Source organism: Dermatophagoides farinae, unplaced genomic scaffold (assembly GCF_024713945.1).
Source record: "Dermatophagoides farinae isolate YC_2012a unplaced genomic scaffold, ASM2471394v1 contig9, whole genome shotgun sequence".
Lineage (NCBI taxonomy): Eukaryota > Metazoa > Arthropoda > Arachnida > Sarcoptiformes > Pyroglyphidae > Dermatophagoides > Dermatophagoides farinae.
The window spans coordinates 223953-239674 of NW_027461524.1; the positions used below are offsets into that span (position 1 = coordinate 223953).

A 15722-nucleotide genomic window follows, 5' to 3' on the forward strand; every position below is an offset into this window, starting at 1 on the left:
TGATTGTTTATATTCTGCAATTTGTTCAGCGTCATTAATGTATTTAGAAGCCTTTGCTAAAAAAAAAATCATAAGCACAACAAAAAATTCTTCTGAATCAAAAATGTTTACTTGGTATTGAAAAAATCATTTTATTTTTGTAAACCCGATAAAGTCTTCAACAGACATTATTTTGATTCTCAGTCCAACTTTATCTCCATAAGTTACACGTTCATTTGATTTGTTTATAAAATATAAAAACTCTTGAATAGGTTTTTCAAGGTTGATGCATTCTGCTGAATCGGACTTTTTCAACTCAACCCCAATGCCTAGCAAACAGGAAAAGTTCCAGTTATTTAATATTATGTCAAACCAATGAGGAAAAGGTCGTAGTTCACATTTTTCATATTCTTCAATAGATTTGAATAAAAACCTAACTTTGGACTCGACCCAGCCTTGCCAATTGCTGTAAGATTGCTGGTCATCTGCATTAACGAAAATTGCCAAAATAATGTTGTATTTCTCCTCCAGACAAAAAGGTTTTACCAGTTTCATCCATCTATTAACTGATTTGTCTGTTTTTAAAATCTCGTTTGCAAAAAGGAATTCTTGCTTGATGACTTGCATCGTTGTATGCGAAACATTGTGCGTGGTGTTCATTGATGGAAAAGCCGGAGTGATAATTGGCATTAGATGTGAGCAGTCGTTAGTGTTGATTCTAGGGTTCCACGATTGGTAATTTCTGAAACCGTACTCTTCAATCGAGTCTTCAATGGCAAAAATTTTAACAGCTTTTGGCCATTTCCAATCCGAATAAACTTCATAAAACTTTTCTAATAATCGATTAGGAAGCAAGTCTGGATTTAACTGACAAATTTTCGTAATCAAAATCATCCAGGCAACGCCTCCAAAATAACCCATAACATTTGAGTAAATACCCCTGACTTTTGCCCAGTACTTTATAAACCTAGCGACCGTGACGAAAGCGGCTTTGTTGGGTATTAAACGAAACATAACTTCATTTACACGGCAACCGTTTATCGACCTTGCAGATTTGTCATCTAAAAACTTTAAAATATTGTTGTCCAAAATATTGTTAATGCTTACGTTTTGAAGCGCCAGACTGGCTAATAGTAAGTCAATGTCAATCCCGGAAAAAGTTAACTTCATTATTGGCGTGTAAGCATCTGGTAAACTTTTAATAAACGTAATCTCGTCAAAACGTTCAAGGTAATTTTTAAACTGTACGAAAAACTCGTGGCGAGTTATGAAGTTAGGAACCACACAGAGCGCGTCTATATCGCTGTTAGGACTGATAATTCCAAGTCGATAAGAACCAAACGTAAATATCTTAGCGCTAAAGTGTTGTTTAACGGTTTCGGTACCTGTTAATTTTTCGTATCTTTCATTCACCCAATGTTTTAAAAGTTTATTTAACTTGATTAATACAGATCGACGTTCTTTGTAACGAGCAACTGACTCATATAAATTTAATTTATACATAAACGCTTCTATTTTCTCAGTTTCTTCGATGTCATGACTAATACAAAGCTTATTCGACTCAACTACGCGATTTGCTAACTCATTTTTTTTCATAGTAGCATTTTCATTTCGTATACAGCAAAACAAATAGCTCTAATCGTATAAATCTCAATTTGACATTATGATATTTATTTAAGCGTTCAAACACGTGCGAAGAATGTAAATGTTTCAAATAAAATTTTAATTAAGTAATTATCTAATTATCGATTTTATCATGGGTTTTAACTCATTGAAAAATTCGATTATTTTCGGAGTCAGTTCGAATTCGGTTTCCACTTCTTTATAATCGTTTGCATGTTGAGAAATTTGTTGCCATTCTTTTTGAGTTAGTTCTGGCGCTGAAAATCCTGCTTTGCAAGCATATTCATTGGTTTCTGTAATATATACGAGAGGTTCACATTCATAATCATTAGAATCGCTAGTTTTCATTTTACAGCAGTTTTGCAATCCACATGGGTACGGTTTACGTTGGCAAACGTTGCGTATTTCGCATGAATTTTGTTGTTGGTTATATATGTAATCGTCTGGGCATATGCATTTAAAACTCCCAAAGCTATTTTCACAAACTGCCTTATCTGGGCAAATGTTTTTATCTAAGCATTCGTTAATGTCAATGCATGTTTCTTTAGTTTCGTTGGGATAAAAACCAGGTTTACAAATACAGATATTTAAGCCACTAACTGTAGCAAGATCTGAGTTGTTCTTGTTACAAATCTTGCTATAATTAACAACTTCCGAAGAGTGCACTATGAAGCATGCAAAGGTTACAATAAAACTCAACATCATTTAAATTGCACACCATTTTTAGATAAATATTATTTTTGGGTGCGAATTATAAAAAATCTCCTCGAGACGTGTATTGCACCTATTAAAAAAGTTAAGCAAAATGACTGATTATTATCCAGACTCTAATAACACCGGAAAAACTTACCATGTTGTTAAAGGATCAATGGAATCCTTAGCTCTCAATGGTTTTGCGATCGCTACGCTTATGGATGCCTGCATAAAGCTATCCAACGGTAAAGCGTTCTCACAAGTTGGAGCTGTTGGAGTAATTATAATCTTTGGTGGTATCTTACAGTTCATTGGAGGTATTTATGAATTTTATCATAACAGGTGTATTTCTGGAGGATTATTTATTCTGTTCTCATTATTTTGGATTATGAGACTAACATTAGACTCTACTTTGATTCCATATTGGTTTATCAATCCAGTCTACTTAGGCGAAGACACCAACAACAACAGAAGCATTACTGATTCAAGCGATGAACCATTAGCATTTAACCACTTTAATGGATTTTTCCATCTATTATTTTTAGTTATTATTCTTCCTTATTTATTAGTTCAACTCAGACGAAAAGAATGGATAATGCTTACAACTGTAGTCTGTGTTACTGTAGTTTTACTTTTATCAGCCATCAGTGGTCTGTGTAACTTAAAAAACTTAAGAGTTGCTATTGGTGCCTTTGAACTTATAGCCGCCCTACTCGCCCAATTCGTTGCTACTGTTGATGTATTTGATCTAGGTGGTTTATCTTCATGGACTAAAATTATAAGATTCTACGGTAAATCTAACTCAACAAGAGATACAGCTTTATAATCTAGTGTTAAATATAATAATCTTATCTAATTAATTTATAGCTTTTTTCTCAGTAGATAATATTATACTAAAATAATTTTCATTAATGAAAAAACTATTTCCTTTCGCCTATTATTGTTCGTTTTTTTTCACTAATGATAGTCACATTACATACAATATAAAGGTCATGTATGTATTTAGTTTTTGATTTGTTTTTTTAGATTACCTAAAGCGCAGCTTTGTAACTTGGAACCTGTCATTTATTTTTCTTCCGACAAAAAAACAAGCTTTCTGTACCACAGCATCAATATTCTGTTTCCAATATGTAAAGATACACAAAGCAAAATTTATGAACTTATTTTAGATATGTATAAGCCTATTATTAAAACCACAAAAGTAATTACAAAATTAGATACAATTGATAACAATTCTAAAGAACAACTTTTTGATATAACGCTAACTCTTCAAAACCTGGCTTATGAAAATGAGTTAGATTACTTGCAGACTTCAAGTTGCATTCAAGAGAACGATTAATAAAAAAAATACAGAAAAAAAGATTACCGACAATATTATTTGCGAAAATAACTAAATTAATAGGATTATGTTGTCGATTAAGTCTAAAATTAGCTATATAATCGGCCATCTATCAATATATTCAAAAAATTCACCTTTAACTTATGTAGCTAAGCGATGGTTTCAGACATTTTGTTGTAAGTTTAAAACGAAGCATCGATTTTTTAACAGGGTCAATAATAGTACTAGTTCATCTTCAGAGCGCAAGAATACGTAAACAAGATACTTTGGCAGAACTACATGTTTCCAAATGTACTACTATCAATCCTTGTCATTTTGCGTTGATTGCAGATTTAGATCAAGGTAGTAGAAGAATAAATGAATCTGGCGACGTGTATTTTGAAAGCAGAATTATGCTTGGCAGTCTCATTATCGATGAAAACAATATTAAGCATGTTTCAATTAATATGTATGTTGACGCACCTGTCATCGGCAGTATTGCTTACCAAGGCCGAGGCATGGAACTGAGTGAATTGTTAATGTGGCAGTCAAAATTGTATGCTTTCGATGACCGTTCCGGAATTGTGTACGAGCTGTTACTAGAAAATAATAATGCTGTCGGCAAATTACCGGCTTTTATCAAGCGAGCAAGAAAATCTAACAAAAATATTCAAAGCGATATAAAGTGGAATGACATTAAATTTACGGTTATTCCAAGATACATCATCACGGAGTCGTCTACTTCACAAAAAGGTATGAAAATCGAATGGGCTACTATCTTCGGAAACGATATGTTCATAGGCAGTTTCGGAAAAGAATTTACGATGGAAGAAGGAGGAAAGATATTAAGCGAAGACAACATGCTTGTGGTAAAAATTTCTGAAGCAACAGACAGGTTAGAACGCTTAGATTGGACCAATACATACGAGAAAATAAGAGCCGCCGTCAATGCTTTATCACCTGGATACATCATTCACGAAGCAGTTTTGTATAGACAGTCATCTGAAGAGTGGTATTTTTTGCCTCGCAGAATTTCGACTGAACTGTATAACGTGCGCAACGACACTTTTAAAGGCGCCAATAAAATAATAATTTTGGACAAACATCAACAAACTCGTGTGGTTACTATTCCTTTCAATTCAAAATGCAAGATGCGAGGCTTCAGTAGCGCAAAATTTGTTCCTGGCTCCAAAGAAAAACTAATTATCGCTTTACGCTCAGTAGAAAATGAGGAGACAGCGATTTTCCAAACTTATTTATCTATCTTTTCAATTAATGGAGAAATTCTTTTAGACGAAGTTCTAGTAAGCGACAAATATAAATTCGAAGGTATAGAATTTATTATGTAAATGGTTTCTACGCGCTCTAACTATTCAAACTAAAGATGAGTTTCTAATAAAACTTACTAATTTAACAATTTACTAAAATTAACACTGCCGTCTTCTGAGAATTCGTAAGCTAAACTTGAAAATTCAGTTTCATTTAACGTTTCACCAATAGTTGTCAGTAAATTTTTGAGTATTATCCAATCAATGTAACCGTTCTTATTGGATTTGCCGTCAAACAAACCAAATTTCATGAAACAAGAAAGCATGAAGTTAGTGTCATCAGCTTGGTTCAGGCTGTATTTATTATGCCACTCTAAAAACTGATCAAAATAAACTTTCCCGTTGACACGTTCAAGGAGAATTTCAATATCAGCATTCGAAGGTGATCCGCCGTAGATTCGAGACAAACGTACAGCTTCTTCAACTGTTAAAGGTCTAGTATTTTTGTAATAAGCTTTAATATTCAAGTTATTCATTTATCAATCAAAATAAATAGCTGTTAAATAGATGTAATGTAAATTATAAATGTATTTAATTAAATCGTGGAAATATACAAACATTATACGAAGTTATTTGTTGTTGAGCTGGAATGTCTCTAATGATTTTTCAACGTAAATCAGGTCAGATAACTTGCCAATGTCGTTGATGTGTTTTTGACCCATTTCACAATATTTAGTGAACGAAACATTTTCGTTTAGATAATCAAATATAAAAGATCTCGTTAAATTTTTATCATCATGTATTTTTTCTGAAACTTCAAAACTTTCATTAGGTTCGTCGAAATTAGAAAATAAATTTTTCGTTTCTTCTAAGCTAACAAATATATTAGAATGCTCGTGATAAAGCATTGAAAATCCTTGTAGATTTAAAAAATTTACAACACTATTAATTGTAGCGATTTCTGTTGAAGCCAGGTTTGTTAACTGAGGTACTCGTATTTGGTCAGTATTTCTTAATATGTTGGGTTCAGGCCTTCTCCACATATTGGTACCTTCGACATTCTTTATTGCTGGCCAAAGCTGAAAGAGTGAAAATGTATCATAAGAATCATTTAAAATAGGTAATGAATTGTTTAGTGTTTCCTTCTCGTTTGTAATAAGTTTAGCTTTTTTAGAAGAGTTTGACAAGTTAATCAGACTATGTAAGAAAAAATCAACAGTTTTGGAGCATGGATTTCTCGGTAATTCTGTTTCAAGCCTACAACGATCGATGTATGGCAAGCTCGACAAATAAGATTCGATATCGAATTCTTCTGCAACCATAAAAGCTGGCAAATTGTTTAAATTAGCTTCAATGTTGGAATTTCCTTTGTGCTCCACATGCTCATCCTCGTAAGCAATTAATTTATCGTGCTCTTCTGTGTTGTTTACATTAATGTCTTCGAAAAAAGGGTGCTGGTACTTACTCTCAGCAAGATTAAGTTTATTATTAGCGTATTGTTGATTCTCAAGGAAAAATTCTTGTGCTTCGATACAGCCTAAAACGTACAAACCATACTTTTTAAGAAATACTGCGGCAGCGAAATGATTGTCGTAGAAAGCGTCCTCCACGTTAAGGTCTTCTGGTAACGAAGACCATAAAGAAATAAACAAATCTTCAACACAAGGGTCACAGTTTGATAGTATTTGTTTTAACGTAGATACGGTTATTTGCTCCGCTTCAGTGTAGCCAAAAGTCGATGTGGCATTAGTCATCCCACTGCATTGGAACCTGTAAAAAGCAGTTACGATGCGTTCTAGCAACCGAGAATGACTAAATATTTTTTCAAGGCGCTCATCAGTTAAGTCGATAAGTTGTGACTGCGGCTCCACGTCTGAATTAACTGGTAATACTTGCAAACAGAACTTTAACTGTGGAGTAAAATCAATAAGATCTGATTTTTCAATTGCAATTAAATTACAATATTTTATTAGTTCACTTCTAAGTTCCTTCCATAACAACGCGGCGAATTTACAACGCAATTTTGGCCAATCGCAGGTCGTTGCATAAGTTATATCAAAAAAAGGCGTAAGATTAGCTAAAGTCTGCCATAGTATGACTATTATTACTTGTCGTACACTTATAATAATGTAATTTGTATAAACTGAACTTGTGTCAATTAATTTTAAGTTCTCATGTAAATGCCATTTAAAACGAGATTCGATTTCGACGCGAACAGCTTGTAAAGCACTCGCAGCAAATGGAAGGATGTGAATATCGTCTATTTCATGGAGATACTTTTGTGTTTGAATGTTTTTATAGTGGTTTTCCGAAGTATAGTTTGAATTAGCATCATCTTGAAAGTTATTTGCGTTTTGTTCTGATGCGCGATTTCCATTTATGTTTTGAACATCAAGTAGTTTTAATTTTGCTAATACTCTTTCGGCTTTGATTCGGCATTCTTCAAACCAATGAGTAATACGAACTTGTACTTCAGGGTTCGGTACATGGCGGCTTTCAAGGCCATGTGAATCTCCGACTTTGCATTCCGTAGAAGGTTCATTATCTTGCTGCTTATTATCGTTGATCACAGTATTTATGTCAGACTGTACGGGTTCGACTTCTTTTGACAAATATTGACTTAAAGCTTGCAAAATTGAATCAGGCTCCTGGTAAATTTTGTTTATAAACGACAAAGTTTCACTATTATCCATATTTATACAGGAATTGTAATAAAGTGAATGAAAATCGTAATAGCCTAAACAAAATAATGAAGTTTTTACATGTTTAATCTTGCATATTTTTTCGTAAACTCGAATCCGAGCCGACACAAAGTTACATTTGCTTATTCGAACCATAGAAATAGATTCCATTGTTGAATCATCTTGATGTACTAATATAGCATTATTATTAACGAGATATAACTCAATGTAAACGGCTGCACATTTGATAAAAGAATCGAATAATGTATTGAACTTAGCGAAAAAATTTTCTGCCACCCGGTAATCATTCATCATGGTATTCAAAGTCTCAAAATTAAAAATCTCGTCCTGGCAAATACCTGATAAAATGAATCTAAATATCAACTCACTAAGTACTCCTAACAGTAAGTCAAAAACTTGTGGATATATACTTATACGCTCGATGAAATCTGGGTAATTAGGCCCATAAATGTCAGAGTAGTTTTCATCTGAAGCGAAATAAGATTGTTTAGTCTTCTCATCTAAATATTTCTGAAATATTTCGAACAGTTTAGTGTTTCTATAAAATAACGAAAGATAAATAATAACTAATCTAAGTATAAATTTAACGCGACAGTAAAGTGGAATTTTTGACTCGCTTGTTTGTATGTCCTGCAAAGACGGTAAGATAGCATCGTCACAATTAATATCAACCTCCATCAAATAATGTAGATTAAAAAAGCAAATAAACGAAGCTAAACAATCAAATGACCAAACAAGTTTGTCTGAGACTATTGCCGTGAGCTTATCACTTAAAATCAACCGTTGGAGAAATGATTTAGAAGTTTCACGTTGATTTAAAAAATAGTTAGATAAACTTATAGGTTCATTAGAAAGTGAAATCTGATTCGCAATTTTTATTAGTAAATCGTTTGATCGAGGTTGAAAAAAAATTTCGATATACTTTTTCAAAGAAATGAACATGTTCAAATTGAAATTATCTTGAATATTAGTAGGAATACAATTATAAACAAAAACTACCAAAAGGTCGCTTAACTTAGTATCTTTCCAGTTTACCAAGCAATTGGCTTGACAATTTTCATTGTTTATAACTTTTGAACATTCGTGAAAATAAAGTAATCGAACAAAGTTTAATATTACGTCTTGAAAACTTTTAAGACTTAAGTTTGCTGGATTTAAACATAGAAGTTTAAATAACATGTTTTTCAGCAATGAGAAATCCAATTCGTTAAATAATGCACTGGTAATTTTTTCTGTTATGTGAACAATATTAGTAATTCCTTGGCTAATGTATTCGTTGATAATACAGGAAAAATAAAACAAAACATCAGCAAATAATGATCCTCGAACATCTGATACAACAGAATGTGATTTTACACTTTGATTAAAGTACATCGAAAGCAATATCTTTTCAGAAAACGTCAGATATTCAGCTTGAAGGACCAATATAGGAATTTTAATTTTGTAGTTGTTTTTAGTTTCTTGTAAATTTTCTAATAACTTCGACAAAGCACACCAACGGGCCCAACCACTCAAACAAGTAATAGGTTCTGTTTGGGATGTTTGATTAACTAAAAATAAAGTAGTATTTAAATTGGTTGTCCTCGCGAAATACATATAATCTGGATTTTCTAAATAAATATTTACAAACTGAGTAAATTTATTATAACTCGGATGTATAAACTCAATACCTGATTGCATTATAGTCGAACTTTTCTCGTGATATTGTTTAGCGGTGTCACTTTGGTAATTAACAATATTCATTGATAATCCATCTACAATTCTGTTGTACCCTGCTTCACTTTGTTCATATAATTCACTTTCAACCTTTAACATGATTTCTTCTTTTGTTTTTTGATCATTCTGAATGTCGTTTATGTAATTATGAGCGTATTGCTCGTTGTTTTTGTGGGTCAAACCTGAATAATTTGAGTCAAAGAAAAAATCGTTTCGGTTGTTCTGTGTTTTACTTTCCATTTTATTGTCATACCCTGATAAGCTTTCGTAAAAATTACTGTTTTTCGTATTAATGTAAGAACCAGAATTAAAATACTGATCAATTGAACAGGATTTTGATAAATCATCTTTTAGCAATTCGTACATTCTGCTAACATATGCTACAGATGACAAACGATGCATCTTAGCCCGTTTTACCTTTTTAATTACATCTGGATTCATGTTGAACACATTTACTGCTAAAAATAAATTATCTTCTCTCGGTTGAATTCCTGACGCTTTTCGTAGTAGTTGACATATTCTGCTTTCAATCCTAAACAAATGTTTCAAACGCTTGCAACTTACTTGGCGACATAAGTTTCAGTTCTGTAAGACTGAAAAATGACCAACGGCCAATTTACACTAGATAACAAATAAGGAGAAGATTGATCATGCGTTTGCGTCTCTGATTCCATTATTTATAGAATATCATAGTTGTTGTCTGTTTCTAAATATTCAAATTACATAAGTAATTAATTTTAAATTGAGTAAAATATATAAAAATTATGATTTTCAATTTTATTACGAATTTAATTAATTTTACAATTACTTAAGATACTCATGAAATGAGAAATTCAAATTACATAAACACTAGACTTCTAAAAAAAGTAAACCTATCATTTCATCATAAAAAAAATTTTGAAAGACAACTGTTAATTATCCATAAATATCAGCTTAGTTCTGACGAAATTTATTTTAAGTAAGTTTAAAATCAAATTGATATTTAGGTATGCTAAAATAGTTAATTTGATACAGAAGCTAGCTAGTACTTTGTCTGATTTACCTGATTCCTCTGATATAAAAAAAAAAATTACGGAAAGCTTAATATTTATAATTCAAAGATTTGGTTTTTATAGTGAAAACTTAGATCTTGAAAAGCTTGCTAAATTCAGTATCTCACAGCTTTGTCGACGCAGATTACTTTATTTAGTTAAGAAAAATGGAATGGCGCCGCATCTTTCTCACGCCAAGGCTATAATAAAACATGGGCATGTGTCTATAAATAACACTGTAGTGACTAATCCAGAACTATTAGTAACACTTGATCAAGAAAATCAAATTTCATGGTCTATTAGTAGTAAGTATCGCACAATAATTTCTCGTTTTGCTAATAAAATTGATGATTTTGATGAGTAATAATTAACTAGTTTCAAACTATTTTTTTTCTTTGTGAATTATTTTTTTTTTATAATTTTGACTAATTTCTATATTTCGAACTAACACGTATTTTTCTTCTCTAGTTTTCAAATGATTTAAACAGGTTTTACACTGCTCGAATTTGTCTTTTTTTACATCCATTTCGACTATAAATTGATAAATGAAAAATCAAATTTATTATAAAATATAAATATATATTTACATTTGCGAGCTAATATATTATACATCAATTTTTTAAACAACTATTTTTACTTTGTTTTAAACTGCTTAACTTATTATACCATCATAAACAATACTAATAAATGTATCATAAAGCAATGTGTCGTTTTATTATTTGTCTATAGTAATATATATTTTTATGTCGTCTTGGTTGTAAAAATTAAATCGTATAGTTTCAGTGGATCGTCTACTAAGTCGATTAATATATGCTGATTTTTCTGCCAAATATCATGAAACTATTGATATCATCAATCTAATTTTAATAGAAATTCTGGTTAATAGCCAAACTATTTTTGATGGTAGATAAAACTCGCCAGATTAGTGTCTTTCTGATTAAGGCAAGGTGTTATATTTATTTTTAATGTCAAACTATTGATGTATATTGTGAGGTTTATTGTAACAAATACGTTGCAGATATTTTTCGTCTATATATACATGTATAAAATTTAATTCCTCAATTTATTTCTTGTTTCTTATAAAATAAGAAGATAACAAATTATTTTCTGAGATAACAAAAGTTATAATATAAATTAAACAAATGAATAGAAAAAAGTTATTTAGTAGATGTTTGGCATTGATAAATAAACAAAATATCACTTCAATCATAATCGAATCTTTTAAGGAAGACCTAGCTGTAATTAAACGAAATATTGAAAAAGAATTCAAAAATTATCAAAATCTTATTATAAAGTCTACCATAATTAATGCAACTAATAAAGACAATTACCAAACTAATGTAACAGATGACTATTACTATCAGCCGATTTTGCTTAAAAATTGTATTTATGTGAAACCAGTTTATCTACCTCAATTTAAAGAATATTTTCTGACAAATCTTTTGTATTCAAGAGTCTATGATCATACAAATACATTTATAAGTGGGCTGAATTGTGAATTAAACACTAGTGAATCAAACAATAATTATCTCGATTCTTATAATAAGATCTTACCAGCTGTATCTGCGTTTTATTCTACAAATAAATTACAATTTAATGAAGGTTTTTCTCAAATAGTTAATATTTATAACGCTATTATAAATAATTCCATATTCGCTAAATGTAGAGTGTGTGAATCTTCAAAAATAAAAAATAATAATTTTCTATATCCAGAATTAGATTTCAATGATCTTTGCTTTATATGTAAATTAAATCATTCACATTAACTAATGCTTGCAAGGTCTCGAACCCGTAAAACTACTACATTAGAAGAAAAATGTAAAATTTTAGAAAAATTTTTACTGAATACACAAAAAATTTATACTTTAAAAGAAATTGAACAGGTTTCCACAAAGCTTGGTATTGTATCTCAATCAATTAAATTAGTAATTAGTATCCTAATCGCAGATAAAAAAATTTTATGTGAAAAAATCGGATCAACTAATTTTTATTGGCTTTTTAGATCAAACTATAGTTTAGCTATTGTAACCAAGACAAATAAGTTGAAAGCAATGATCGAAAAACTTAAAAAAAGTGATCTTAATGCTTCACTTTTGCAAACTAATATTAATAAATCAATTTGTAACAACTATTTGTCAAAACTGAAAGAATTGAATATACAAACAATAAATAAATTAGCAAGAATAAAACATATTATTGAACAAATTAATACATTAACGGATCAAAATAACATTCAATTTGAACCTGATGGGCAATATATCATTAAGTATTATATTTACTTGATTATTTTATATCATTTAGAATCGAATTAATTTTTTATACATATTACTCCTCGTAAACTGAATCCTTCGTGGCACTCATAATCTGGTTCAGTGTATTGCTCGCATCGTTGATTTATTTTATTTAAAACAAATCCTTTGTGGCAACTTATTTCTACGGGATATATTGTTTTTTTCACACACGTGCATAACCCTAAATAATCATGTATTACATATTCAGAACCTGTGCAAGTTTGTTCAGGAAATTTGAATTCATTTGTTACACATTCATTGTTTTGAATATATCCTTCACAAATAGGTTTAGCGGATATTAGAATACTTTTTTCACAAATAGTTCCATTAAGTTTACTTCCTTTGGGACATTGGGCTCGCGTATTATTTTTGTTAAGATTATTAAAACCAATCAGATACTTATTATTCCTAGTGTAGTTTGCTGTACTGGTTGTTATGTTAAAACAATTACCTTGAGCGTCTAGTTTCCCGTCACAGTCAAGTACAGGATTTACCGTAACTTTTATACTGCATTTGTCTCCTCTTAGGTCTCCTTTGTCACATCGCCATATTAATCTATTTACCTTTGTCTTCACGCAAAATAACCCATCTAAAGTTTGATGAATAACATTATTTTCGCTACATCTCAAGTTACAAGCCGTGTATTCATAATCAGTACAATTGAGATCTTTTGATAAAATTCCTTTAGAGCATTTCAAAATTGGATCTTTTAACCCAACACAAAGTCCATCTTGTAAACTAGCATTATTCGGACATGTTATTGTAGGAGATTGCTTAACCAATCCAAAAGTAATGGTAAATACCAAAATCTTTACAAGTCTCATGATGTCAAATTGTGTGTGACAGGTGTCATAATTAGGATCATTATTATTCGTTAAAATTGTGACTAAATAACATTATTTAAGCTTCAATCAGAAGATTATTTATTTAAATCATATAATCATTCATGAAATTTTTCAAACGAATATGTCAAATATTATCCACCCCAAAAAGTTATATAAGTATCACATGTTTCACTGTAAAATGAGTTTTTGCGACAACAATGCTTAAAAATAAAATCCCGTCTGATGAGGTTATAATCAAATTTTAACAATAATGTTGGAAACTACACACACCATATTAAAACTGTTTTTTAAATTAGACGTCAGCCATACAATTTACGTTTCAACATGGCGCAATATCATTATTTATACAAATATTCTTTAAATAATTTCCCGTGTAAGCCTATAATAAAAAAATATTGTTTATATTGGTAACGTATATATAATAGAAATAATAAAATTAATTTTAGAATTCATTGGAGTTATGATGTAAAGCAATTAACTTTGTGATAAATCACAGATATCAGTTATCCCTGTCTGAACTCGAAATTTTATTTTATATGGATCAAATAGAATTGTTTACCTCTTTTGTTATACAAAGATTTAAAAATCTGTAAAAAATCACTTAAGTTTTACATGGCGATTGTCGTACAATTAGGTTGTGCCTTATTTGTTGAAAAATCGCCAAAAAGCAAAAAGGTATTATAAAACGTAATAATATTTGATTTGGCTAATCAATAAATAATATTTATTATACCAAAATATACCTACAATATTTTTTTCATTAATTAGTATTATGATTTTTCATTACTCGAGTAATTTTAGGTATTTTATATTATTAAATTACGCTAATTAAATAATCTAATCAATATTATTATGACAGTATTTAAATATATATAATCTTGATTAGATGTTATTATTGTTTTTGAAATACACACTAATACAGGCCAGAATAGCAGAATTTGAACGAAATGTAGCCGCATGTAAATTATATACCGAATTAGTTCAGTACGATTCAACTATCAATAAACATAGTACAATAAATAAGTTCATTAATATTAATTTACCAGCGTTAATCGAATTAAATACAATAAATATCAAATATGATGCCGAATATAATAAACACGATTCCGCTTGCGAATATAAACTAGTACCTAATGTGAGTTAAATAAATTGACAATATAATTAGTTATCAATCGAAAGCAGTAAACAGACTGAGCTAAACTTGTTGTATGAATTTATTAGAAAACTTTCATCCGAACAAAACATACAATTGTAAGTTGGTTAAAAGTAAGATTATGTCTTAGAAATGATAAAATTTGTCAAATGGAAAATAAGATAATTATAAAGTTTCAAAATGAATGTAAGATACTTATAAATAATTACAAAGCGTGTAAATTAATTACAAAAAATGATAATTATTGCAAAAACGATAAAATGCTATCGATAAATTATTTACTCTTACCTTCAACAAACTACGAGATTAGTGCATGTCGAATATTAAACATTGGTAATTATTGTTTGAATAACTTTGAAAATAAAGATAAGTCTGTGATGATTAAATCGAAATCGCCTAATTTTAACACAGAGATATCGATATCAAAGTATATTCATCTAACGAAAGGTTTTTATTATAAAAATTTGAAACATATCGCAAAACTTTCAATGTTAAAACGTAATTATAAAGGAAAATTAATTTACTGTTATAATTTATTATTATATACTAAACATAATAGTCATTATTTACTCAACAAAATTAATTTTTTTAATAACATTTTAGATGAAATGTCTAATGAATTTAATTTTCTTCAGGATTTTTCCAAAGATCTAAAAAAAAAATATCTAAAATTAAATGACGAAAATGTTAAAAAAAAGAATGTCATCGACAAAACTTTAATTGGTTTACACAGAAAAATAACATGTTTCGCTTTAATAAAAAATTTTGATACATTTGGAGCAAATTATGAAACAGATGATCTAAATCAATTCGAAGAATTAACTCATGTAACGGATATATTACAAAAAATAACTTTTAAATTCGATAAATTATATTCTGATTATTCTATCTGCATTGATAAAGTGGAAACTAAAAAAAAACTAACTTTGTTTCAGAAGTTTAAATTAACTAATGATAAACGACTATCGGCCAAAATTATTGTTCAAAAAAAAAAATTTAATTCTATTATAGAGGCTACAAACTCATTAAACAAGAAATTATTAAAACATCAATGTTCAAACTTGTTTACACTAAAGCTAAAAAAATTTCTACTTATATACAAT

The 15722-nt window shown here is 29.8% G+C and overlaps 1 pseudogene; it reads left to right on the top strand.

Moving 5' to 3' along the window:
- The first annotated feature begins 4119 nt into the window (after positions 1-4119).
- Positions 4120-4962, top strand: LOC142598161 (apyrase pseudogene; annotated as a pseudogene).
- The last annotated feature ends 10760 nt before the right edge of the window (positions 4963-15722 follow it).